The 27,999-nt window shown below is 43.1% G+C and overlaps 1 long non-coding RNA gene across 3 annotated transcripts; it reads left to right on the forward strand.

Annotated features, from left to right (window-relative positions):
• The first annotated feature begins 14,766 nt into the window (after positions 1-14,766).
• LOC149337263 (uncharacterized) lies at positions 14,767-27,659 on the forward strand. Of its 3 annotated transcripts, none has more exons than XR_016284610.1 (4): positions 14,767-15,954; positions 17,061-17,311; positions 18,069-18,142; positions 27,512-27,659. It is a non-coding gene; the product is annotated as an uncharacterized LOC149337263 (long non-coding RNA). The 3 variants fall into 3 exon arrangements; XR_016284611.1 differs by having other exon boundaries at positions 14,772-15,954; positions 17,061-17,134; XR_016284612.1 differs by lacking the exon at positions 17,061-17,311 and having other exon boundaries at positions 14,771-15,954.
• Positions 27,660-27,999: the final 340 nt, after the last annotated feature.

The following is a 27,999-nucleotide window of genomic DNA, read 5'->3' on the forward strand; positions in this document are numbered from 1 at the left end:
AACAGGGTTAGTTGAAGAGATAGAGCAGTGCCCTTGTCCTAAAGTGAGCGTAGTTGGGCTGATGATTTGGGCCCTTCGGCTTAGGGTGCTAAGCTTTGAGGCCACAGACGAGACGTATTAATGGGTGCTGGGGTCACAGGCTGCGCTTGCCAGGTTGTCTTCTTAATCCATACCTTCTACAAAGGATGTATTCGTGCTACCCCATGCACTGTTGACGCGATCACTGAGTAGTCTTCAAGAGAAACGAAAAAATGCTATTACATTGCGAACATTTTTTTTTTCAGGCCCATCTAGCGCACTTCAGAACACAGAGTAAATCCGTCAGCCAGACGGCGATTATTAAAAGGGGGCAGTTAAAAGGGGTCAGTAATCATGGATGAGTTTGAGATAATACGAGGGCAGGAGGCTTTTTTTATGACGCTTTTTATTAATAAGAGGATCTGAAATTCTATTGACATATGCAGGAGTAACGACAACCTCCTCGTGCACCAACTGAGAGCCTTGAAATAATTAACGGCGCGAAAAACAGTCGAAACACGTAAATACACAAGACGAACACGATACCATTATGAAGCCGGCAATGCGCAAAGAGGCATTATCCCTCACATAATAGCTCCTCTCGTGCTGTTCAGGTAGAAATATATATTATAAATCGCGAACTTGAACTAAATGGCTTCGATTACACCAGAGGATTTGTGAACGAAGTATATATGGCGACAGCTCTAATATCGCTATTTCTACATGGTGCGCAAACACCAAACCGGGCTTTTTTGCGGAATATCTAAAAGAGAGTAATAGCGAGCCCAAAAGTGAGCATATGACACGTTCTGAGCACAGAGGCAGCCTCGTGCGATGTGCTTATTTCTGTGTGGTGCTTCCTTGATGTCTGTTACTTTCTTTTCGCTGTGAACAAAGTTCAAAAACAGATTTTTTTCTCTGGTATATGTTTGCTTTTAGGGGCTTCCGTCGCTTCTTTCTCTCGCCTCTGCATCTGGTTTTGCATCCGCGCGACGACCATTCCTGAAGCTAACGCCGCTGACTGTGAGAGTTCCTGCAGGAATTTGTAGCCAATATTCAGTCACAGCTTAAGCGTCATCCGTTCTTGCACACACGGGTGCCTGGCTTGTGCTGCACGCTTGATCCGCCAATCTTCTTCTCCGTATAAGCTGTCATGCCTAGATTCATTCTATCCTTCTGAAGTCCTCTAGGATATCTCCAAGTCCAACTCTCATAATAGTAACTGTCTCGTGATGAAAATTTGTCCCACTCTTTCGCCGCAGTCATATAATCTCAGTGAGGTGTTCTGTCGCACCGTTCTATGTTTCATCTGCGTTACGCCGGTACCAAATTGTTGCTGGCTTCGCTGTTGAACCAATGTGCGGCTTTTTGTATGCACATTGGTCAAGTGCACTGTTTCATCCATGAATAAAAACTTAAAACTGCAAAATTCTGCATCCGATTCTGTAGCAAAACTGAAAGTGCAATTCAGTCCTCTTAAAAAGTGAAGAAAAGTATATGCCTCATTCGAAATACCGGTTCCATTTGTCAGAATCAGTAAGCGAAAATCAGACAAAAAAATTGATGATTGTATATTTATTTCCTCGGATCGACGAAAATTGTTTCAGCTGGAACTGTGGAGAGTGCCCGCATGGTAATATGTAGTTGCGGACAGGAGGAAACTCAGTAAGCCGTCGTCTCATTACAGTTTTAACTAGCTGCCTGACAAAAATGTTCGGATGGCATATGTGTTGTGGCAGGGATCGGAAGAGGGGTGTATCAGGTTCACACTATGTTGCTTAATTGTGTTCCTTATAGCATGACCTCCTACGAAGACAGCCCCGTTATTCCAGATAATTATAACTGGACCACGCAGGCGAAAGGACACGGGCACTCGTAAATCACTCACAGCGAGGGGCGTATAACAGCAAGAAAACGTAGAACAGCACTGCGCCTAGGGCTACCAGGAGCAGCGCTTGGATCACCGAGAAGACTCCACAGCCGCCGCCTGCGTTTAAAACACCGAAACCACTTAGACACTGCGCCACCTATGGGAAGAGCAGTGACGTAGCCTTCACTTTCGCCGTGGTTTCCTTAAGCGGGTTAATGCAGTGCCAACTAACCTTGCTCTCCCCGACCTGAGAAACAGACGGAGCACACGCATCCCACCAGCGTCACCCCCAGCATGGCCCAGGACAGCAAGACGAGACCAGGAGGCAACCGGCTGCAGGTGGATTCAAGAAAGAGGTGCTTATGTTAGAAAGCACCCGGCGCAGCTAGGAGCTAAACGTACCGGCTCAACTTTCCCTTATATTTTTCTTGCTACGCGTACCAAACCTTCAGCGCAGATGACGACAAGAAGAATGTAAGAAGCATCTATCTAACCAACAATGACGCATTAAATAAGAAGGTTTCAAGTCTGCATAGACACAGACATTATTAGATTACTTCAGCTACAGTTACGTAAGACACAGAAACAAGACGAAAAAACAAGCGCGCCACCGTAAAATGGGTAACTTCTTCAGGTGTTCTAGTATACAGAGTCCTCAGCATGAAAGAGAAATAAGCAGAAGATGCAACAAAATATTAAATTTCGAAATCAAAAGAGAAGCAGGAGGCACTGCAGGACAAAGTCCTGTGCGATTACAATCTTTCTTCCAATCCTGGCTTTAACAAGAATATTCGACCAAGGATGAAGCACAGTTATTGAAGCTTGGCTTTCCGTCTCGAAGTGCACTCGTGTGAAAGGCAGCACCGGAAGATAGACGTAAGCTTAATGATAGGAAGAGCAGAGAGATCAGCCGGAATGAAGAATATCTGGCCGGAAACTCTACACTCCATCTCACTGGCGTCACGCACCGGAGGCATTCCAGTTATTTACAAGTCTAGATAGTGTTGTTTGTGCAGCGTAACTGAGAGCGACCTCGCGTTCGAGGTGGTTTAGAATAGGAGGATGCAATAATGTCAGGCATCTGCTGCCTATAACTGCTGAATCATTCATACTGAAGAGGCATCGTATTCCATTTTTAAGGAAAACTAAGTGTGCCAAGGATGGATATATCTTTTTATTTTCACTCGTACGGTGTTTCGTGCAACGCTAATTTCATACTGGTTGCGAAGTATTTTTAAAGTTAACTTTCCACGCGGCATAAAAGGTACTGCCAGTAAAGAAGCGTTACAAAAAAGAATCCTGACCGGTTTTGTGCAAAAAGCTGCATAAACTTCGACCATAAATGTGTTTCGGTAAATATAGATTTGAATGCGACTCATTACTGGAAGAAATGCATTTCAAAACGCACCAGTGCACACCAGCGAAGTTCCTGGGGATCTACACAGCAAATTGCGGACGCGGCGTCGGAAACGGGTGGTCTTCAGCGAGGATATTTTTCCGGCGCTGGGATCATGTTAGGAGCATTCGATGGGCCAAATTTTCAATTTTCTCGTCATGGAACTGGGCATGTACCACGCATCGGCTGAAACGCCCCAAATAAGAAAAAAAGGGGAACTCAGCAAGCAGCTGATATGAATTGTAAATTAATGGACGAGCTTAGTTGCACGAATCATTACTCTGTCCTGCACCGCCACGTTGGTTGCAGAATACAATGTTGAAGCAACCTGAAATTTCTTGTCACGTTTCAGCCAAAACGAGCGTGAAAATACTAAAACAGTGGTAGATAATTCTATAAACAACGAATGAAACACGTAGAAAAGAACTGAAATGCCAGCACAAAAACACCAACGGATTGACTCCTGGCGAGGAAATCCAAATGAGGCTCGTTAACACATTTCAAGGACCCTCTCACCTTCTTTGAAACGAAATGAACCTACTCAAGTATTCGGTTTAGCTCCACTAGTACCTAATTTTTTGGTTCAAGATTCAGTTCCCCTATTCGCGTTTTATCCTATAAGATAGATATATTGGACTCCATCGTTTCTACGAAGACGATCCTCTTCTAACAGGCCTTAACAGGCGTAATTATCCCCCTCGTAGCATCTCCCATATCCATCCAATGTGCCCGGTCTTGTGCCGGCAGCATCCACCGTATCCCCGGATCGGTTATCTTGCCTTCACATTACATGCCCTGCTCACCCCCATTTCTACTTGTTGGCTTCGACAAGGACGATACGAGCTGGCGTTTCTACTCATACTCGCTGTGACTTTTCCGCGCTCTTAACGTTACACCTATCATTTTTCTTTCTATAGCTTGATCCGAGGTCCTGAATTTATCTTGAACCTTTTTTGTTTCCCTCCAGATTTGTGCCGTATAAGTGAGTACCTGTAAGATAAAGCTGTGATATGCTTTTGTCATCAGGATTGTTGGTATTGGTAAACTATACTATTCATGACGTTAGAAAACCTGCAAATTGCGCTCCACCCCATTCTTATTCTTCAAGTTATTTGGCTATCTTTACTCTGATCTGCGATCAAGATTTTCCCTGGGTAAACGTAATTTCTTACCGCTTCCGATCACTAGGTATCACTTGTAAACTGCGGTTCACCTCCTAGAAAGTTGAACATTTATTTGTGTTTCTGCCTCATTTTTAGCCCACCGTTCTGCTCTGCTTTCCTATCTCAATCGTCATGCTTTTCCGTTCATATCCTCATTAACCTATCAGCGCAAAATTATTAGCGAATCTCATATATTATAAAGGTATTCTCCATTAACTCCTCTAACAAATTCTTTCCAATCCAGTCCTCTAAAAACCTCCCGTAAGCAGGCGGCGAATGACATTGGCGAGATCGTGTTTTCGTGCCTGGCACCCTTTTTTACTGGAAGTTTATTGCTGACTTTATGGAAGACTATGGCTGTTGGGCCGCCGTTAAAGATATCATCCAATATTTTTACATAATGATTTTCTACAGCCTGATTGCGCAATTCCGGCATGACTGCTGAGATTTTGAATAGCTAATATGCTTTCACGTAATCTATGAATGTTTTATAAAGGGTTGGTTACATTCTCCACATTCGTGTATCGCCTGATTGATACTGTGAATGTGGTTTATTGTCGAGCATCTTTTTCAAAAGGCTGCCTCGTCCTTTGGTTGATTGAAGTCTAAGGTTGTCGTGATTCCATTAGGAATTACCTCAAAATAATACCGTATTCACAACAGAACATAAGCTGAGCGGTTAGTAAATTTTCAATTCCTTGACATCTCCTTTCTTAATCTTCAAGATTATCCTAGCGTTCTTCCAAGGTCCCGGTACGGTAAAGGTCCGTAGTCATTGCTATACAGGGTGGCCAGTTTTCTAGCAGCATCTGCCCACCGTCCTTCAACAGGTATGCTGTTACCTAATCCTCACAAGCAACTTTCCCCCTTTGCATTGCTTCTAAGGCTTTCTTTACTTCCTCTTTTACTACTGGCGGAATCTCCCTTTATTGTGTGATACTGGCTATCTCGTGTCGCGTACCTAGAGCACACTTGACTCTATCCATACTAAACCTCCTTATGTCAGTTACCTCGCCCTTATTAAGTTTGAGAAGTGTACTGTTCTATTCTGTCTGTAATATTTTGTTTTCATGCTTTAGCGTTTCTTAATCAGATCTTTCGTGTCCTGAGAGAGCATGCCGGTATTCACTCTAACCATCCTACCGCCTATCTCTGCTGCGTATTCCGAAATGACCGCTTTGAAATACCTAATGGCAGCCTGTCCGTAGCCAGAGATTCTTTGCACTCTCCGCTGCTTCACAGGTCTTACCGCCACCTTTGTCATTTGCACCGAGCCGCTGTTGATCGAGGGCCGAAGGTGGGGCGCCATTCTGGAGTAGTTTTTTAGTCTTATTTGTAGTTTTCTTGATGAACAGTTAATCAAGGGGAGTGGTCTGTGTGACGTCAGTGCCCATAGCCGGTTAATAAATCTTGCTTGCAGAATCTCTACCAAAGTCAAGCCAGCAAATGGCAGGGAGACAGAAGAAATTAGTTAAATGATTGAACCTAAAATATACTTCTTATGGTTTCGAGGTGACCAGTAGCGTTGCAGGATTTTAATTTGCGATGAAAGCGGCTGCAGTGTGACTACGGCGTCAGCCTAGCAGTGAGATTTTGTCTACGGAGGCAAACTGTGTGAGAGGTTGCAAAAAGGAAGGCATTTGTCCTCATACAGCTAGGAATCTCAGGATAAGGGCTTGCGGATAGAAAGACAAAAATGCAAGAAGACGCAGCTTCCCTCGACTTTTTAAGTGCAATCGGTGACCGTGCGTCGCTAACTTAACACTGTTAACTTGACACTGTAACTTAACTTAACACTGCAGGCTGCTTCGCGCAGCCTGCTCACCCCCCACGTCGCTTGCTCGAACCTTACTGTTAGCCAAAAAGGCAAAAGCCGCGCTTCGTAGGCACAGCATATTTTTGCAACGTTTTATTTCACCCTACCTGACACTGGTATTTTAAACAGATTTGAATAAGATTCCACGTTTCCCGGTGACGACTACGTGTGCTTATATATCAGAAATGTTCCTGTATTCAACTGCTAGAGAGACATGCGGTCAGAGAAAACAAATAAAGAGTAGTGATATTTTGTTTGTTCAGGCCTTAACCGAATGCCAACATGACCTGCGAAAGCTCTTAAAAATGCATTCGTCGCTCTAGGCGCATTCGCCAGCTACTACGAGAAGTTCAAACAAGCTTGCTTACATTCTGGGTTCGGTAGAATCTGAAAACATATTAAGAAATATATTAAATGGTATTTGCATGTTACTGAATAAAAGGTGCCCCTGAACTGAACACAATACCTTCCACTGCATCGTTGTAGTCACCTGGAAATCAAGAACCGCATAAATTATAATGTGACTGAACAAAAGCGAAATAATATTGAAAATATCAAACGCAGTTTACGCCCAGCTCAGAGGTACTACGTTGTTGCAGAAAAAAATGACTGAAGAGCACGTAAGAAAAATTGCTGCCAGGCCTTCGCGGCATGCTTTCGAAGGGTGCTCGTTGTGAAAGATTAGGTGCCGGAAAAGGGCGCGTTCACCTTGCGCATTTAGACCGAGGTGTTTGCCCGTCGTCTACGCAGGGCGTAAGTAAAGCTTTAGGGCACTGCGAGCCAATCCTTAGTGATGGGCGGTGTCCTCGCTGTGTGTGTGTGTGCGTGCGTGCGTGCATGCGTGTGTGTGTGTGAGAGTGTGTGTGTGCGTTTGTTTGTTTGTTTATGGGGTTTAACGTCCCAAAGCGACTGTGTGTGTGTGTGCGTGTGTGTGCGTGTGCGTGTGCGTGTGCGTGTGTGTGTGTGTGTGTGTGTGCGTGCGTGCGTGTGTGTGTGTGTATGCGTGTGCGTGTGCGTGTGCGTGTGCGTGTGTGTGTGTGTGTGTGTGTGTGTGTGTGTGTGTGTGTGTGTGTTGGCGTCAAATCTTGGCGTCCTTTTTCTTTAAATGCAGAGAGTTTCCCGTGGCGGCTTTAGCGGCGCTTCAGTTTGCCCACGAGGTAGTAGCGCTAGACATAATCCTGTATAACTTGCATGCTACACCTACTGAGCGCAAAATTCACACGTAGCAAAAAAAGGAACCAAAAATGAAGCGAAACCAAAAATGAAGTGTACTAAATTGCACTGCAGCCACTATGTACATTAAATATGACGAACGGAACAAGTCCAGCCGTCGTCATGCGAGTCTGTCCACCATCATTATGACGTAAGCTAAATTACTATACATGGCGTAACAAATATCTTGCAGCGAAGCATTAACAAGCTTAATGAGGAACTTCCATTTTTGAGAACGACGCCTGTGTTTTGAAGACAGGCTGAAGCCAACAGGAGCAGACGGCATGGAAAACGATGCATTACCTCACGGGATATCAGTTACTATAGCATGGCTTTTTGCGAGCGTGTTAGTTGGCTGCATGAGACGAAGTCCTTTTTTCGAAACACTGGCAAGCGCCCTGAGGTTTTGCCTCCCTTGTTCACTGTGCGATTGCATGTGCGTTAGCGTGCTAAAAGAATGCGTTCTAGGCATTCGACTACAGGTGACCTTGAAATGAAGTGCAGCATATTAAGTGCAATGCTTCTGAGGTGGTTCGGCTGATTGTACACGGCCACTTTGAAGTCCGCTTCAAGCAGAACGCTAAATGAGAAACTTGGGTGACCTTCGAAATCGTAGATTCCGCTCTCCGTGTTGGATGCGGACGATAAAGATCTTATTTCTGCCAGTATTTTTTCAACATCTATAAAAAGACCTACAAATTCTCTACAGTGCTTCACGGATCATGAATTACGGCAGTTTACAATTACAGAAATTGAAATTCAGCAAGCGAACAAAAGCCGCAAGTCTTCACGGTTGTTTGCCTCGCGTCTGTCTGGAGGCAGACTGTCCTTCTCAACAGAAAAACGCAAAATATGAGTCTTGCGGTAGTTGCCCCATGGCCTCGATTAGTTAAAGTGAACGAAAAGAAAGGCAAACGCGCACAGGATTTTACTTTAGGCCAATTTTGAGCATCGCCGTAGTCACGGTATCATGTCCATGCGGCACTTGCTTTTCAATACCTCCAGGACACTTGTCGTTGAGCCGCTGAATCCTCCTCCAACACATTCTTCTTGTCGCCATATTGTGGCACTGAAGCGCCCCAGTTGTGCTCTTAGACACCAGAGATGATGCCCCACTAGTCGGACTTGTTTTGACTGGCTGATGTAAACCACCGAGGCTAGCAACGCTACATAGTGGGGCGAAAGAGCGTGGATGGTGGGCAGGTTTGGCGTCGCGATGTTGCCTAAGCCCGCAGTACTGGCGCTGATTCGAAACTTTTGATGTAAATTACAGGCGTAAAATTCAGGGACTCGACGGCGGTCCCAAGTTTTCACAGTGTTACAAAGATGGACAGCATTGAAGTAGCGACCGTTCGTTAAAATATTTGTAAAAGACACCAGGAAGAAATGCAAAAGTTCTAGTGAATATGGGTTTGAGCTATCTTTTTGGCATGTAGCTATTAGAGCAAAGGTGTGAGGCATACAATCCATAGATTAGAAAGACACTCAGTTGGATTGGTGTTATTTGTAAACACGAAAAACTAGCGTAAAGGGAACAAGACTGAAAAGCTATGCCTGCGCGCATTCCTTTTGTTGCCGTCGTCTCATTGCGCCATGTTTTTCATCAGAATTTTTTGCAGAGCTCTTCCTCCTTTACTACCAATTGTGATTCGGTCTTGAGAGTACCTTACATCGTATGATTATCCTCAATGATACATCCCATGCGGGAGAAAGGCCTTTCGCTGTGGCCTGCAGCTTTCTCCCTTGGGGCAGAAACGGCCAACAATCCCAAGTGCGTTTCGCTATTCCATTGTTTCAACCCAGTCCATTTTACCATTGATTACTCTAATCTTTTTCTTGACACATAGTTTATTGTCTTATGATACCGTCGGTCAAGTCTTCTGCGCACTACATGTTTTTCCCAAGTTCATTTTGGCCTTCAAATCGAGCATGAATATTCTTAAATTTTTTGTTGGATAATCTTTTGTGGAACAACCAAATATATGAACTTCACAAATGGTGATGATTGAGTATGAAGCAAAGGCCGCTTATGAATGAGGTGAACCCATCTGGCTCAAGGCGCCACAGTTGCAGCGAAAGCATCCAACCGGCACAGTCCAATAAGTTTGCGGCCAGTTTTACCGCTGCTGATATTGATGATAATATAAAGTGTACAGTGGTGACGGCGATCGCTTACCCACTGAAGTGGCCAATAAAATGAGCGTCGGGAGCATCATTCTTCTGCCTTCATAACAGAGCTTCTTCTTCATTCTCGTCGTTTAGCAACGTGACTGCTGCCGAGTAAATATTCGGAACGCTCAGGACTTATGTGAATTGAACATAAGCTATCATTACGAGGGAAATGTTTGCTCATACTGCATGCGCTATTAACCTCAAACTCTACTAAATCTAGACATGAAGCCTGTGCTACGTAAAAGTGTGGATCGCCTTTAGAACGTTTCTTCAGACATTGGATTCTGATCAGTAGTCAATGAAACGCGTGAAGAACAACGTGACTGACCAAATTCGAGCTCATTTAAACACATACAGTGTGCTTTTTTAATGTTCAGATATTTTTATTTGAAAAGCTGAGAGAGATACATCGATGCGATTTCTTGAGCTCGATTGTACTAAACGTAGAACAGTTATTAGAGGATTAATTGACTTAAATTAGGTGGTAAATACTTAACGTCTGATTGTAAGTCGCGCGATTTTATTGTAAAATTAATTGTTTTAAACATTGAGGTTGAGCTGTATTTGAAAAGATCTTATTCGGCAATATATTCTGAAATTTAAGATAGTTGCGTTGGCTTTGCCGAATCGCATATTGAAATGATATTGGGGCTGTCGCACTTATAAAGCATCAAATACAACGGCAGTTGATGTGTTCGATGATATAGAAGAAGTTTATGTTGATACCACATGAAAATAGAAATCTTTAAGGGCTAAAAACTGGCAGTGATTCATCGCAGTTAAACTGAGTAGGTCCGTGGATTATTTAGGGGAGTCCAGTGGAGCAGGATTTTAATAAGGGAGTAAGTGCTCGTTGATGTCCGCCCAGCGCAGCCATACTGCTGCATAGGCAAGCTATACATTTCCCACAAAAACTTTGTAGTTAGAGAAAAATTCGCCCTGGTGCGGGGTTAAATTTCGAGACCACCACTTCACCGGAACCGCTATACCAACTAGATAACCGGGATGGCTAGCATATGGTCCAGGCGAGTGAGAATTGATAAGTAACGCGAGGTAGCATCAGTGTTGTTTAAATGTTTAGGCGAAATGTCTAGCGGAAGTGTAAAATGTTCAGAGGGCCCTTAATACTGCTTAAGTATGCGGATACCAGATCAATACTGACCGCAAGAGCTACGTTTGCGCGTAATCTTTGCAATTTTTGTGCAAAGTACTTTTCTATGAGTTTATGTCTTTGCGTATTCGTTGCGCACTAGAGGGCGCACGCACACGCGCGCGCGCACTCGCGCATGCCACCACCAGGAACGCTGCACGGCGAACTAACGACGCACGGTGTACGACAAACACAAACGAACGTGTTCGTAGGACTTCACCCCAAACGCTCTATGAAAGACGAGCGTTGCATCACATTTTCGGTACAAACGTTTGGGAAGGCATTCAGTCAAAGGTGCATATGTCGTAGGCTTGAATCCTTTTCGCAAACTAGCCTCCAACTTGGCCAGCACATGCAGGCTATATGACACAAATAATCATATCACACAAGCAGAAACGCTGCAGGACAAACGGTCGCGTCAAAATTTTGGCACCAGTGTTGTTGGGAAAACTGGAGCCACATGGAGGTCGGCCAGTGGCAATTATATAGGGTGTGTCACCTCAGAATTTACCGATCTTTATAAAAGTTTTTTTTTAGTTATAAGAGCTCTGTTTTGGCATAGCATTGTTAGCGCTGTAGTACATCAGTATACAACTATGACATGCTATCTGGCAGGCTGGGTAATCACTATTGAACCGCTAACTTTTTAAGTATGACTGTGAGGATCCTGAATTATTTAGAGGCGTGTAGCCCGCCGTAAGTAATATTTCAAGTTCTTTCGCCTCCCCACAAAGTTTCGAGCATTTGCTAGCACACTGCTGCAACTAAAGAAATGAAAAATGGTTTCAGTATGCAATATATGTTAGAGTTACAAAATATATCGCCTTCAAGGGTATGACATGCCTCTTGCATGCGGTAATGTTTATTTCGACTACATTAGGCATAAATATAGTGCAAATGGCGCCTCTGACATCAGGAGATTTGCACTTCCCATCATTAGAGTGCAGATGGTGTCTGTGCTTTGATTGCATTTTATTTCCTGGATTTGCAAGGGAGAGATATGTACAGGAGTCTCTAGACACAGACTTTTTGATCAACATCGCAATGAGCAGTGTGCTCACGCGCGGCTTATCACAATGAGCAAGGCATTTTTTCTGTAGAAAAAGGATTTTGATTTGCCGCGTTCTGTGTCCCTACAGTAAAACGGCATGTTGAGCGAGTTGGCGCACACTTGAAAAGAACAGCGCAGCAGCAGAGACAAGAGAGAGGATGGGACAGGCGCTGAAAAGCAACTGAAAGTTTACTAAAAAAGAACACACAAAATATGCTCTCTTTACAACCAAGAGCACGCATGAGCTACACCAACACTGATACGATGCCAAGTGCAGTCATATGGGTCAAGATACAACAGTTCACAGTGACGAATGAGGACGGATGGGATGCTTACGCACGTGCCGCGGTTTTTGTGAATATGAGATCCTTCGCTCATTTCTCTAGTTTGTTGTGAAGTGGCCATTGGCAGCCTTCTACTTTCGTGTCCCTCGTAATCTATGTGCAGCTTCGGAATATTAAACATACAGTTTTTTTGGCTTCCCTGGCATACGTCACGATTACATGTGTCGACAGCCTTGTCCCTCTTGGTATGTAAGCACATGCGCACGTTCCCATTTTCGTCTGTATGACCACGTGTCTGCTTTTTTTTTTGTTATTATGCTGCATACTTTTTGTGTTATTCTTATCACGTGTATGTGAAGTTTTTTTGCATTTTGCATTGTGATATTTACTCTTGCGTTTGTTACCCCCCCCCCCCCACTGTAATTCCGAAAGGCGCTGTGGGTATCAGATAAATAAATAATAATAATAAGCATGACATGACACCATGTCTTTACCTGCAATACGGGAGTAGCATAGTATTGTGTAATAATGAGAAATGCATTACATTCAGAGACCACTAGGTGATCGCGTGAACTATAAAACCTGCCTTTTAGGAAAGGAAAGGCTCCTTGATTTATTCAGATTGATATGAAACTCAGTTAAGGTGAAGATAACGGCAAGAGAGAGACAGCATAGCGGAGGGCTACTGATAGATTTCGAGCCCTTGGGTCTCCTTAATCTTCCCGGACATCACGCACCACATATGCGTTTCCCACATTTCGCCTTCAACAAACTGCACCCACCACGGCAAGGATTCGATGGTGTTATTTCAATTTTGCTTCTTTTGTAATTTCAGGGGACAAGACAAACAGCTTCGTTCTTTTTGAAGATGAAGTATCGGTTCTGCCGACTTTGTGGATTTCCGAAAACACAGTTAAGTGGCCACCATTCAAGAGCACTTCGAAGATAACTGCTGCCATCAAAGAGCCACTACCGTCCTGAAGCTACGAATGCATAGTGTTGTGGACACACGGTAAGCTTGTCACCTACGTTTCTAAAAACATTATCAAGTTGATAGCTCCCCTGTTGAAAATTCCAGCAAAAGTCATGTTGGAGAAAACGGTGGGCCGAATGGAAGTGTTGGTTTCCATGTTGGAGAAAACGGTGGGCTGATTGGAAGTGTTGGTTTCCACGCTGGGTGCTGTTGGAGCGAATGGGAGAGATGTTGGATGCACTAATGGCGACTTTGGGCCACCCTGGATTGAGTGGAAATTGTGGTGGCTGCACTGGCACTTCCAGTAAACAATATTGGGCTGAATGGAAACCACGCTGGACACTTCAGTGAACACGGTGGGACGGGATGGGCTTGGTGGTATCCATCGTGATTATCTCGGTGGGCCTGGCAGGCAACACTGGACTATGTGGAAACCACGGTGGGAGCCTATGGATGTGTACAGTCGCGAGCAAAAAATATTAGCACAGATCACTGGCGATCAGAATTCCTATATATCTCACCACGCGGCGCTGCGGTAGGCAGAACTGCCTAACGGGCCGTTTCCATGTTTGCAGCCTAGGGGGGGGGGGGGGGGGGGGGGGCAGGAAGTAAGCTTTATCAAGCGTGCACCGCGCGAGCGTTGAAGTGCCAACCCTACGTGACTGTGCTTGCGGAATTTATTTTGGCTCGGTTATCATGAGCACAGATGGCTTCTTTTTATTACTGTTTTTTTATGTCCGCGATGGTTTGTCAAAAGGAACTCGCGGGAACAATAGATGATAGCGCTGCTTTTAGTCAGCAGTTTTGCTGTCCGTGGCAGTCCGCTAATTTGCTGTCCGTGGCAGTCCGCAGTAATTTTACTGTCCGTGGCAGACCCCCTTAATACTGTAGAATGGGAACGGCCCGGCACTCCCGTTATCAGCCTCTCCGCCACCCGCAGTGCCAGGCGTTGTCATTCCGGCGCTCTGGTGTTCCGTCATGTGTGCTAATCTTTTTTACCCACGACTGTACCTACTTGTTTGGCATGGCACAAACCATGGCTGTATTTGAATGGCCGATGCTGGGCAGCAGATACTGCATATGCATGTGCCTATATGGTTGACAAAATGAAACTCATCAATGCACTAACAATCTCAGTGGGTCAAATCCATCAAACGTACAGTCTTTGTCAAAAGTAACCAGGCTGCATGGTTTGCTTCTAGCTCGTACAGCGGATCCCTCACAGCTTCCCTGAAGCTGGAATGGTAGCTAAAGGTAAGGGCTGAGGGTCTTATTACCTTCCAACACGTTTTGATCCTTAGGAATAACACAAGGGCTCCTCTATACAAGCTAGAAGCAAACCATGCAGCCTGGTTACTTTTGACAAAGACTGTACACTTGGCACTTTATGCTGTTAGAATAAAAACTGCAAGACAAATTTCTCTTTTTTTACACGTGCATTTGTTGACTTGACAGTTTCAGAAATTTTTTTTAAAAAGTAACGACTTATATACTTGGGCTTAGATTATCATTAGCAAAATATTTGAGAAAAAGTTTAACTTCATTGTTCACAAAATAATAAATTGCAGGTTTGCAGAGCCCTGCATGCCTGAATCTGAACACTCAATTTCGTTCAGAAAATTTTATTGAGCGTGCATTTCAAGACATATACTAATTCAATTAACAAATTGTTAACCACATAGCTGGCCACACAGCTTCTTTGTAGAAGGGTTACGAATACAAATATATACACAGAATATTTCGACAAGGCTGCACTCTTATACATGCACCTCGGTACACAATTACCAGTACAACACTGTTTTTCAAAATAGAAATGCAGATATATATAAATACAATATGAGGATATAAATTACACAGCATATTTCATACTAAGAATTGATTTGGTTTTCACGTTGGATGAGAGAACTCCACTATAAAAAATGCACACCTTCACTGTAGTCTCAAGAAAGCATATACCGTGGAGGTTGTTCTCTCGACGCGCGTTTCAACGCTGCCGCCTCTCACGTCGTGCTGCCGATCAAACAGCGTCACCATGTTTTTACGACAACCTACTCTCTACGACTGCTACGTTGGGTATTTTGTTAGCCTTGCTGATCTCCCATCAATATAAAAAAAAACTTCCCCATACAAACAGAAATCGGCATGTAATTTCGTGAATGAGCAAAGCAGCAAGCCATACTGCCGTGAGAACTCAGGCATTTTTCAACCGCAGCGCAAGCAACAGGTCGTTAATTCGCGCGTTTCTACCAGTGGTAATTGCTCGCAATCGCTGCAATTTCTGTGGATGCCGATACGGCTGAATACCCAATAAAAATACCAAAAATAAAATAAAAAGTAGGATACAAGCTTTTTCACAACGAAACCGAAACAAAAACTGGTTGTCACCGCCAGGTGGCTGCCGGTAGCTGTTTTTCTGTATAACCCTCATGGCGGTTCGGGTGCTGCGTCGCGTGCATCGCGCTTCGGCGCTTGCTACAATTCGCTACTTGGATTGTGAGCCGTCGTGAACTGTGTTGTGGTTTGCGTGTGTTTCTTCTTGCTCAAGGGTGCACAATCGCGCAGTGCTGTCGACGTAGCCTATTCGAGGCAAAGTGTCATTTTTCTGGTCTCTAACTTTTCAGTCTGTGCGCTTCTTTGTGTAGTCCAGGATGGGTGTCCAGGCACAAAGACGCGCGGGCAGTGTCGCGGTGGAAATGTTCCAAATAAGGCCCGGAATATTTTCTTCTGTGTGACTACGTGGTAGAGAGTGCCGGCTACGTAGCACTCGTGCTGAAATCTCACTGGTTGGTGTAGTGCCCGTGACACGAAGGCAAACAGCGTTCTGCACGACTACGCAATCATCTGAAAAGGTAAGCAGTACTCGTGCATTATCCGAAGCATATAATGCTGGAACGGTGACCTGTCGTACTGCTGCAGTATTCGTGTTCAATGCTATAAAAAGCGTTTAAGGCGCTTTTGTTGTCGCCGCGGTGAGTTGCTCTGCCAAGAATTGTCGCTGTCGGTACTTGTTTTGGCGAAGGGGATGCGACCGTGCGTGCGCTAGCTTTGCATGATTTTGGTATGCGCATGTTTGCGCGTTTTGTTTCTTGTTGAGCACAGATTTGTCCTCGTATATGCCTCGTTCTACGCGTTTCTGCCCATGCTTGTTCACACCACCGCGCACGTTTCAAGGACCGGCACTTTGGCTGTGCGTAAAATGTATGATTGTCTTTCAAGATAGCGTTAGCACTTTGAGGGGGATTGAAACACTTTTTATTCGCCGCGGTTTTTGCTTGGCCCTAGACTGTTGAACCTTAGGTCGTGGGGTCGATCCTGATGGCAGTAGCCGCATTTCGATTTAGGTGAAATGAAAAAAAGAATGCCCCTGTGCTGTGCGATGTCAGCTCACGTTAAGAAATTCTAGGTGGTCTAAATTAATCCGGAACCCTCCAATACAATCAGTGCCCATTTTCCGCATCTGAATTCAAACCCCACTATAAAGAAAGCACTGTCTCAGGTTGCAGTTACCAACGAAAGTTAATTTCCGGCCGTCAGGATCTAATTTTTAAATGAGTATGTGAAGATTTTTTTTTTATGATACCGATAGCGTTTCTGGCTACCCAGAGTATAGGATCTTGCATTTCGATCACTCTGCTGTTTGAAAATTGGTTTCTGAGGAAAACAAGTGACGCAATAATTGTCTCAGTTATTACGATGTTTATCTACGCTTTCGAACGCAGATTTGTTTTGCTCATAGCAAGATTCCTTTACTAGTGCTAGGGGAACTGATGCATTTTAAACAGGGTAGTTTTCCTTTGTATTGAGGCGTATACTTGGGCAAGTATATTTGCGTATACTTGGGCAAGTATATTTTTCGTGATCTTTTTACATTCATGTGATATTCACTATTGGACCGAGTTCGCATGCTTGCTTTTGTACTCCTGTCATAGTGATAATGGAAAATTGGTATCTGCAGGTGGCACATCTGTCTTCCAGTCCGAGTCAATGGCATGGATTTTGTGGCCACCAGATGAAGTCAAAAGCTGTGTTGTAAGTTGTTACTGCATTGTGCTTTGTTCTTGTGGTTGCCATGAAATGTTCTCTTACTTTCATTGCTCTTTTCCTTAATGCTACTGCTTGGAGCAGTTTGGATTGCTCTGCAGAGCCCATGCTTGTTCACACCACCGCGCACGTTTCAAGGACCGGCACTTTGGCTGTGCGTAAAATGTATGATTGTCTTTCAAGATAGCGTTAGCACTTTGAGGGGGATTGAAACACTTTTTATTCGCCGCGGTTTTTGCTTGGCCCTAGACTGTTGAACCTTAGGTCGTGGGGTCGATCCTGATGGCAGTAGCCGCATTTCGATTTAGGTGAAATGAAAAAAAGAATGCCCCTGTGCTGTGCGATGTCAGCTCACGTTAAGAAATTCTAGGTGGTCTAAATTAATCCGGAACCCTCCAATACGATCAGTGCCCATTTTCCGCATCTGAATTCAAACCCCACTATAAAGAAAGCACTGTCTCAGGTTGCAGTTACCAACGAAAGTTAATTTCCGGCCGTCAGGATCTAATTTTTAAATGAGTATGTGAAGATTTTTTTTTTATGATACCGATAGCGTTTCTGGCTACCCAGAGTATAGGATCTTGCATTTCGATCACTCTGCTGTTTGAAAATTGGTTTCTGAGGAAAACAAGTGACGCAATAATTGTCTCAGTTATTACGATGTTTATCTACGCTTTCGAACGCAGATTTGTTTTGCTCATAGCAAGATTCCTTTACTAGTGCTAGGGGAACTGATGCATTTTAAACAGGGTAGTTTTCCTTTGTATTGAGGCGTATACTTGGGCAAGTATATTTGCGTATACTTGGGCAAGTATATTTTTCGTGATCTTTTTACATTCATGTGATATTCACTGTTGGACCGAGTTCGCATGCTTGCTTTTGTACTCCTGTCATAGTGATAATGGAAAATTGGTATCTGCAGGTGGCACATCTGTCTTCCAGTCCGAGTCAATGGCATGGATTTTGTGGCCACCAGATGAAGTCAAAAGCTGTGTTGTAAGTTGTTACTGCATTGTGCTTTGTTCTTGTGGTTGCCATGAAATGTTCTCTTACTTTCATTGCTCTTTTCCTTAATGCTACTGCTTGGAGCAGTTTGGATTGCTCTGGCGTGATATGTTTACATGTTTATATGAGTAATATTAGTTGGCTGTCAGAATGGGCCGGTTGCAGGCCATTTGAAGTTTTACATTCAATATTGCTCGTCTTTTAACCGTTGCATTCTATGCATAAAGTGCGAAATGTCTGCATGTTTTTGGCTGCATTATGTGATACTATTTGACTACGAATATTAACATTATGATGCATGTGTGTTAACTTAAATATGTGTTTTTATGCCACTCATCGCAGGTCACATATGTAAAAGAAAAAGTGCACACATGAGAACTGGTTTCATTACTGCTGCCTTGTTTTTGCTAAGCATGGAGAGCTGAGCTAATTGGTTCTGGGTAGAATTATGAGACATCATTCCAGTGTACAAAAACACATGAACGAAGAGAGTAGACTCCATAGACCCCATACTTCAACTGAGGTTGATTCCACAACATGAGCTTTTTACATGCAAAGTGGTACTAGTGACCCCTGTGGCTGAAAAGTGTTTCCTCGACCAGGTAACAATTATTCAATGTTGCAAAAACAAAAACATAGGCGTAAGGTTAGCTTGTCACTCAAGTTGAATGCATTGGCGTGACTAAACATTGCCTACCTGGCTGACCCAACACACATTTGCGTTGAGATAATCTATTTCTTTTTCTGCCTGCCTGCTCCAGTCGCCTTACTTCGGCATTGACGCTGTCACGACTCTGTGACAGCATCAATGCGCAAGTAAGGAGACTGGAGCAGGCAGTTTTCACAGGAGAAATTGTAGCCTTAGTGGTAGAAAGCCAGGTTCGAGAGATGAAGTGTGCTGGGCAGCGCAAGCCGGAAGACAACGCACATTCGCAACAGTGACCTGTCATTGTGCCCTATTGCCATCAGGTGTCACACCGCCTCAAGAAGGCCAGTGACAAACACGATGTACATGTCGTATTTTCAGCTTGGGAAAGCTGGGATGCATGTGCCACCTGATAAATGACGTTACGAAAAAGCCTGCCTACAAAACTAAGCACACCAAACCCCTCGTTAAACATGAGGTTGACATGGTGTACAGCATCCTCCTTGCCTGTGGCAAACATTACATTAGACAGACGAGGCTTGCATCAATGAACGCTTGCTTGAACATTGCAGGACAGCTGATTCATTAAGTGGCAGAGGTCATTTAGCTGAGCACATTCGCCTTTGCTCGCACAAGCGAGCATGCAAGGCGTTTTTGAAAGAAACACATGCCTTGTGCAAGTTTAGTACTTGAAAGGGCTGGGAAATTTTTTAAGCCTTTTGTATCTCTGTTGAAAAAGAGAATTACGTCAGCAGCCCTTCTGCAGCGCTCCAGAAAAAGAAATAGATTATCTGGAGGCAAATATGTTTGTTGGGTCAGCCAGGTAGGTGATGCATAGGCGTGCCGATGTGTTTAATGTGAGTGGCAAGATACCTTTACCCCTATGTTTTTTTGTGTTTTGGTTTTTGCCGTCCTGAATAATTGTTATCTGGTGGCGGAAATACTTTTCAGCCCCAGGGATCACTAGTACCCCTTTGCACATAAAAAGCCTGTGTTGTGGAATAAACCTCAGTTGAAATATGGTGTCCATGGAGTCTACTCTCTTCATCCGTGTGATTTTGTGTGCCGGAATGATGTCTCATAATTCTCCCTTGTTTTCAGTGAATAAGGAGGGCTTCTGGTGTCTCTTTTTTTGTATGTGATGGTTATAACAAAGTGGCTACCCATAAACTGTCATTTTGGGCTTAATTGAAGGATCCTTGGGAATTTGTTTGACAGCATGTTCCATGGGCACTTTCTTGAGAAAAATCAGTTATTTGTTACCCATTTCACTGCATTAACCATTGCTTCTCATCATGTCTCGAAAGTCATTGATAAGCACAAGCTTTCGAGTACCTGAGGGCTGTGTGAGAAGCCTTCTGACATACTTTAAACTACTGAGGATATCTGAAGACAGATTTTACCAATAATTGTTAGCCAATCCAAACCTCTTGGTTCTATCCCTGACAACCTGAAGCTGACCTGTCAATAATTAAGGCTGGAAACCGTTCTGATCCCCAAACTGTTCTCCTATTTTATTGATGTGCATTTTGCATGAACTGTTAGAGCACGAAATGAGTCCGCATATTACTTGCCACCATAATTCAAACTAATATTTCTATACCACTCATCACGGCTCCCATTCTCTTTACTAATGTGCAATCCAACTTTTTGAATTCACAACAGATTTTCACCCAAATTTAGATTCTTTATTTTAGGCAAGTGTCATCGACTTGAATTTCTCCAAAGCTTTTCATGTTTGTCATTATAACCTTTTAGCTACACTCTCATGCTTGAGCCTTCATTCTTTGATATTAGTGTAGATTCATTGCTTCCTGTTCTACGGCTGGCCTTAAAAAACTATTGTACTTCTTCTCTTATGAAGCCCAGCATATCAATATGCAAAATCATAAGGCGTCCCTCATCCTGAGTCACTTTGGGATGTTAAACCCCCATAAACCAAACCAAGCACATTACTAAAGTACATTAATATTAGCCATTCAATAACAGTCTTTGTCTTTATGTCCCAACCTTGTCTTTATGACTGCATTATTCTGAAGGATGCCCCAACTATCTCAGCTACTCTGACTGTATTGACTTTTGCAAGACGGATGAATGGGCTTGTTTGTAATTCATTATGTCAAAACAGCGCAAAGAAGAGAAAGATGAGGAAGGAATGCGACGGTGCGAGTGCTGACTTTCAAGAAGGTTTATTGGAAAGCACATCAAAATATATACACCGTGGCCTAAAAAAAGAATGAAGAAAGGGTGCCTTGTAACATTCACTTTGGATCTGTCAAAAACAAAACGAAAGTTGAATATGAAGCATTTAAGAGCATGAACTCTTTCTTAGGGAGCGATAAAGAAGGTGTGTTAACACATTGATTGCGTTTTTTCTACAATTTCAGTGGCCTCGATCATCTCATGCACACTTTTCTGTGTCTGTCTATCACAATGCAGCACAAGAAATTACGCCTCACAGCATAAAGGATGTGGCAAACGATCGCAGTCGCGACAATGAAACATCAGATTCCCCCTGCTAGCTTTGTTCACATCGTAACGGTGGTCTTTTGACCTCTCATTGGCACCTCTGCTAGTTTCTTGCTGAAGTTGATACATTAGCCAGATGGTTCAACTTTAGATTATTACATAGTTTCTTGGCTCTGGACATTGCTATTAACAAATCAGCTGTTGTGTGACACTTGAACTCAGAATTAACTGCCTCCGTTGCCTTGGACAGAAAGACGCCTTTAGACATGACCACAAAACCACCTTCTTTATCAGCAGTTGAATGCGATAGGGCCCACCGTCTTAAACCCGTTACAGTTCAGCCTGCGGGCAAGTTTCTGGCATGGTTCAAACCACGACACCCCATCAACCAACGCCCCCTGAAACACACCTGTCACGCTCAGGTCCAGGCACAGGAAGGCAAGACGTCAAAGTATGGCAAACAGCTCCAGAATAGTCCTCTTCGAAGGAACAATGGCAAATTTTGGCCCGTATATGCTTCAAGCAGCAGACGAGGCAGCAACTCAGTGTCGACATTGTGCACCTTGTTTTCAGACACTCGTGCCTTGGCTTCTCTGCTCCGGGCTAGTGAGCGCAAAGTGGCTGCAAAGTGGCATTCCAGATGGCTTTCACCTGGTCAACGGTGCGTGACACCGTCAACCAGCCACTCCCTGGCTTGTTTTCAGGCACAAGAGTTTGACAACAAGGTGCACACCTTCAGCTTGGAGTCGCTGCCTCGTCTGGTCCTTGAAGTGCTTATGGACCAAAATTTTCCGTTCCTCCGAAGAGAACTATTGTGGAGATGCTTGCCATGGTTTGACGAGTTGCCTTTTCCACGCACAGACCTGAGTGTGACAGGTGTGCTTCGGGATGTTTTGATGCAGTGTCACGGTTTGAACCCTCTTTAGGAACTTGCCCACAGGCCGAACTGTGTCGTATTTAAGAGGGTGGGCCCTCTTGCTTTCAACTGCTGATAAACGGTGGTTTTGTGGTCGTATCGAAAGGCGCCTGTCAGTCCAAGGCCACAGATGCAGTGTATTCTGAATTTGAGTGCCACTTACTATCTGATTTGTTAAAAGCAAAGTCCAGTGCCAAGAAACATTAACAATCTAGAGTTTAACCATCAGGCTAATGCCATCAACTTCAGTAAGAAAAATTGTCCAGCTATCTTCTTTACCGCAAAGACCCATAAAGGTGACTGCTCCTTGAGGGTTGTAGTTTAAGAGAATGGAACCTGTCAGAAACAAATCGCCTTCTCTTTGCGACATAAAATTAAGTTGCTGAGCATTGATGACTCCTCTCGTGTAAGATCTGCAGAGAAAGTAACGCAGTTTCTACACAATAACTCTCGCACCAGTTTCATGGGGTGCTATGTTGACATCAAGGATTTATATTACGCCATCCCTCAATCAGGATCAATAATGTGTTGAAGAATTCATTAACCTAAATGGAGCAGTGGCATTCCAAACGTCTCAGGCGTTTTGGTGAATAATTTTGTCGCACTTTTAAGCTCATACCTTCAGTCCACCTTTATTACATTTCAGAATAGCTTGTTTTTGCAAAAAAAACTATTAGCGCCGCTGTTACGTGGCTTATTGCAGGATCTCCAATCCTGACGAAGCATTGTCTAAGGTGAGAGAGGAGTTCAGTCAAAGCCTCAGTCCACTTTGAATCACCACTGAAATTATAGAGGATAATATGTCATCACATTTATTGGATCTCAATCTTGGGTGGTTACACTTGTTGGGCTTACGAGCCAAGGGAAAACAAGCTACTTTTACCATTTTCTTCGGTTCAGTCTAAGCTGGTCAAGAGGTGTCACTAACCTTTGCTTCAAAAATTCCTTAATGAAATCCTGTTTGATTGCCATGACATCCAGTTTTGCCCAGCTCATATGCCGTTTGTCCTTTACTGGATATTTAGAACCTTTGTCAGTGTCTTTAGCCGATTGCTTTAAGCAGAAGTTGAAACATTCTTTTTGTGCCCCCGTCGAGACTGTAACTCCCAAAAGGAAGTTTGTACGTACCTTTCTCTACATCCACAATTGGTCGCACCGGTTAAATAGGCAGTCGAGTTGGCGTCGATATTGTTTTTCTAACCCTATGAAGTTTCAGTACCTGTAGTCAACCGAGATTATCCATCAGAGTCTCTTCGTGCACTGCACAGAAGACATAGTGTTTTCGAACGCCTTGAAATGCGGCTATGTTTACAGTGGGAAAACAGGCAAGTGTGTCACTGAGAGGTTTAAAAGACCACCACGACGATGTGAACAAAGCTTGCGGGAGAACTTTGATGATTCACTGTCGCAATTGCAATTGTTTGCCAGATCCTAAACGCTGTGAACCGGAATTCATGTTCTGCATTTTGCCTGACAGACACAGAAAAGTTTGTGCGTGAGATAATCGAGGCCACTGAAATTTAAAAAAAAACCGTAATCACTGTGTTAGCACACCTTCCTTACGCTTCCTAAGGAAGAGTTCATGCTCTTAAATGCTTCTTTGTCAGTTTTTGTTTTGTTTTACACTCATGCAATGTGGTTGACACAAGGTGCCCTTTGTTCGTTGTTTTTTTTAGGCCACAGTGTATATATTTTGACGTGGTTTCCAATACACATTGGCGATAGTCAGCACTCATGCCATCATATTTATTCCTTCGTTGTCCTTGTCTTGTCTGCATTGTTTTGTCACAACGTATTGACCTCCTTTCCCACCTCTAGGGTTAATGGTATGGAGAAACCTTAACCAGATGCAGCCCCACATACTTGGAGCATGTCACGATACATGCTGCTGGCACCACAAGGGCACTCGGGTTTATCAGGAGATGTCATGATCTGTGTGCTCTTGCCATGCTGCGCAGTTTATGCATAAAAATTTTATTGATTCCAAACTGAAGTATTCCCTAGCTCTTTTAATTTTGCACCAAACTGTTTGATGCTACGCCACCAACTCCCTTTAATCCAACAGCGACACTTGGTACAGCATATGTGTAATCAGTCATCTCATTTGACCACCAGACATCACTGCATAAAAGGGGAAACGCTCGTTTAGGTGTGTTCCATATACTCTACAATACTTTTCCACAACTTAATGTTAAATGTTGCTGCCCCGCTTCAGACCAGGATGCCATCAGAACTAAATCAAGAAATTTTTCCTGTTCCCATTGAAGAATAAATCAAATCAAAGTTTATTTCCCATCTAGCACTACAGATGGAGGAATCGTAGAAAAAAGCTGCCCTTGGGCAGCTTGACGAGTCTACAATCCTTATTATTGACAGGGAGGCAACACAAGAGTTTATACAATTTTAAAAAACAAGCTTATCAAGGAAGCACCGGAGAATACACGAAACAGCAATATGTATACATAATGAAACTTAAACAATGTTATGCAAAAACAAATTATGTAGTTCATGACGTGAAAAAGAAAACAAATCGAGGTTAATGTCGATATACCTATTTAGAAGAGATGGAAGTGTGTACTGAAGGCATTCCCTACCAAGATTTAGTCGAGGTGTTGGCACTGTCCATTCTTCGCCACGTCTTGTTGGATAGACTGATTCTTTTTTCCTTAGTTCTGCAAAATTTTTAAGATTTGTTACATTCTTCTTGATTTCTGTTTTAAAAGTAACACTGAGGCGATATTTATAAAGATTATGTGCTTTAATAACTCTGGAATGACAAAAGAAAGCTGCACTGGGATGTCGGAACGGTAAATTATATGCATTTCGGAGATATCTTTTTTGCATTAAATGAATACGTTCAAGGTTAGTGAATGTTGTAGTGCCCCACACCAACTGGCAATAGTTTAAATGCGAGTTGAATATTGAATTGTATACCAGCATCTTAGTTTTTGTGGGAAGTATGTATTTTAGACGGCCTATAACACCAGTGATTTGAGCTTTTTTTTTCAAGATATAATTGACATGATAATCCCATGACATACTGGCAGAAAATATGACCCCAAGGCATTTAAACTGCTCAACAATTTCTACAGCCCGCGAGTTTAATATAATATTCTCGTGCAGTGGGATAACTTTATTTTTCGGCCTAAATATGACAGCTTTGGTCTTACTCTCATTTATTTGCATCAGGTTAACTGCAGACCAGACCTCAAGAGGCATTGTGGCATTACATTGTTTGATAAGTTCATGAACATTTTCACCCGAAAAAAATACGCTCGTATCGTCTGCATAGATGGAAAACTTTGTATTATCGCTAATGTTGACAATATCGTTTCGGTAAATATTGAAGAGTAGAGGCCCTAGCGTACTGCCTTGGGGGACACCGTAGAAGAGCAGCTTCGGTTCAGACTGTATACCATTTATGTACACCACTTGCTGTCTAAACGACAAATAAGAACTTAACAATGAGAGCGCTTTTTCTCGGATACCATAGTAGTGTAATTTATTTAGTAAGATTTTATGATTTACCAGGTCAAAAGCCTTTGAGAAGTCCACAAATACACCAATGACAATAGATTTGTTTTCAAGTTGCTTTATTATATATTCCTTTTGTTGGAGTAATGCAAGTTCAGTGGATTTGCTTTTGCAGAAGCCAAACTGAAATGGTGTTAGCAAGTTAAATTTATGGATGAAATTTAACATTCTTAGATGCAGCATTTTCTCAAATGCTTTCGAAAACACTGGCAAAATAGAGATTGGTCTGTAGTTGGCGAGGGCGTTGCGATCTCCTTTTTTGTAAAGAACAACAACTTTTGCTAATTGCATTTTTTCCGTAAAAACTGCAGTTTCTAAACAGATGTTAAAGATGTGAGCAAGTATGGGAGCAATTATGTCAACTACATGCTTGACTGGCCGTATTTGGATATCATCAATGTCACAGCTACTGCTATTGTTAAGATTTGTTATCACCGACACTACTTCGTCTACCGTGACTGGGTGCAGAAAAATTGTTTCATCATTCTGAATTCGAACATATTTGCAAGCGTCAGATCCGGCAGCACGTGTTATAGCACGGGTAGCCAAGCTCGTTAAAAAAGTATTGAATACATTAGCCAGTTCGACGCCAGAAACTTCCTTTCCATCAATATTTAATTTTGTTAATGCAGTGCGTGAACTGTCCCGCTGCAGAAGTGTATTTAATCTCGACCATAGTACACCATTTCGAACATTCTTAACATCTAGAAGTGACACGTGATAGGCTGTTCGTGTAGACCGCAGTTTTTTAGTCAATTTGTTCCTATATTTCTTAAATACCGCAAGGCCCTCAACCTTCCGGCTGCTCAAAAATTTTCTGTACAGCTTGTCTTTCATTTGTATTTCTCCGCGAAGCTCTGGCGTTACCCATGGCTTGCGGATTCTGCGACTTTTCACGCGTGTTACAAGAGGAAAGCAGTCGTGATTTATCTGTTTAAAGCAATCGACAAACGTATTATAGGCAACATTTGCATCATGAAGTTCAGCTATCTTACTCCAATATACTTTCATGAGCGCATCCCTAAAGGATTTCAATGATGATTCTGTAATAGCTTGGTATGTGATTGATGTGGACTTACTTCCTATTGTACTAGCGTTCTCAATGCAAGCAAACACAGGAAGATGGTCACTAACACAACAAGATAAAACACCAGAAAAAGCATTCAGCTGCATAGAGTTAGTAATAATTAAATCGAGAATAGAATGGCCTTCGCTTGTGACTCTACCTCACCACATTTTCATTGCATGTGGTCCCTCAAAATTATGGAAATAAGTGATATCGCTTGGAGCATTGACACTGGTTTGTTTTACCTTTTCTTTGCTGCTGTTTTTATTTTTTGCAACTGATGTATCAATGGATTGTATGCCTCTTTTCGTAGTGTATCGTCTGCGACATCTCAGCTGTGCTACTGCAGTCACCCTTCTGATGTTACCTTTATATTGTCCCTCTTATTAATACCCCACTAAAAGCCTTCAGAGGACAAAAAACGATGGCTTTTTTATTTTGCTCATTATGGCACTCGTCAGGCTTATGTTTAGGGATATAGGAGAGGCCTTTGTCTTGCAGTGGTGCTAGTTATGCTGCTGATGATGGTACTTAATGACGAGCATATGATATATTGAATAAGAACCTCAAATTATTTTTCTTTTTGAGTGCGAATAGCTTCAGTGGTTCTTGATTTAGGCTCACTTTATTCCTGTGGCCACAATACGGAGTTTACTTTTTTAGCACTCTAATACTGGCAAGAATAAAAACTTGTGGATCCTAATTCTTTCATTTCAATCTTTTCTGCAGAGTGCATCGCCCAGTTTTCCCAAGCCCTCATGCACCGGTGGTACATCAACAAGGCTGTTTCATGGGGCCCAGCTGCATTGACAAGTGGCTAAAGAAGAGCAAGAGGAGCATGAACACAAAATAAAACTGGCTGTAGGAGCTTCATCTATTTTGAAATTTGCTGTCTCATTGCGACAGACATAACATTGCTGCATGGCCCCTGCCCCAACATCTCCCAGTCATTCCAACATGCCCAGTCATTCCAACATGCCCAGTCATTCCAACCTGCCCAGTCATTCCAACATGCCCAGTCATTCCAACATGCCCAGTCATTCCAACATGCCCAGCATTCCAACATGCCCAGTCATTCCAACGCATTTTCCATTACCATAATCCACCAAGGTTTCCAGTGTTGGTTTCCAATATTTACATCATTGCCTTTTTTTCCAATAGGGTCAAGTTAGAGTATTGTCTGTAAGGTTAGTCAATTTTGGCAGTATTGAAGGCAA

Source organism: Amblyomma mixtum, chromosome 7 (genome assembly GCF_055824585.1).
Source record: "Amblyomma mixtum isolate Tamu chromosome 7, ASM5582458v1, whole genome shotgun sequence".
Lineage (NCBI taxonomy): Eukaryota > Metazoa > Arthropoda > Arachnida > Ixodida > Ixodidae > Amblyomma > Amblyomma mixtum.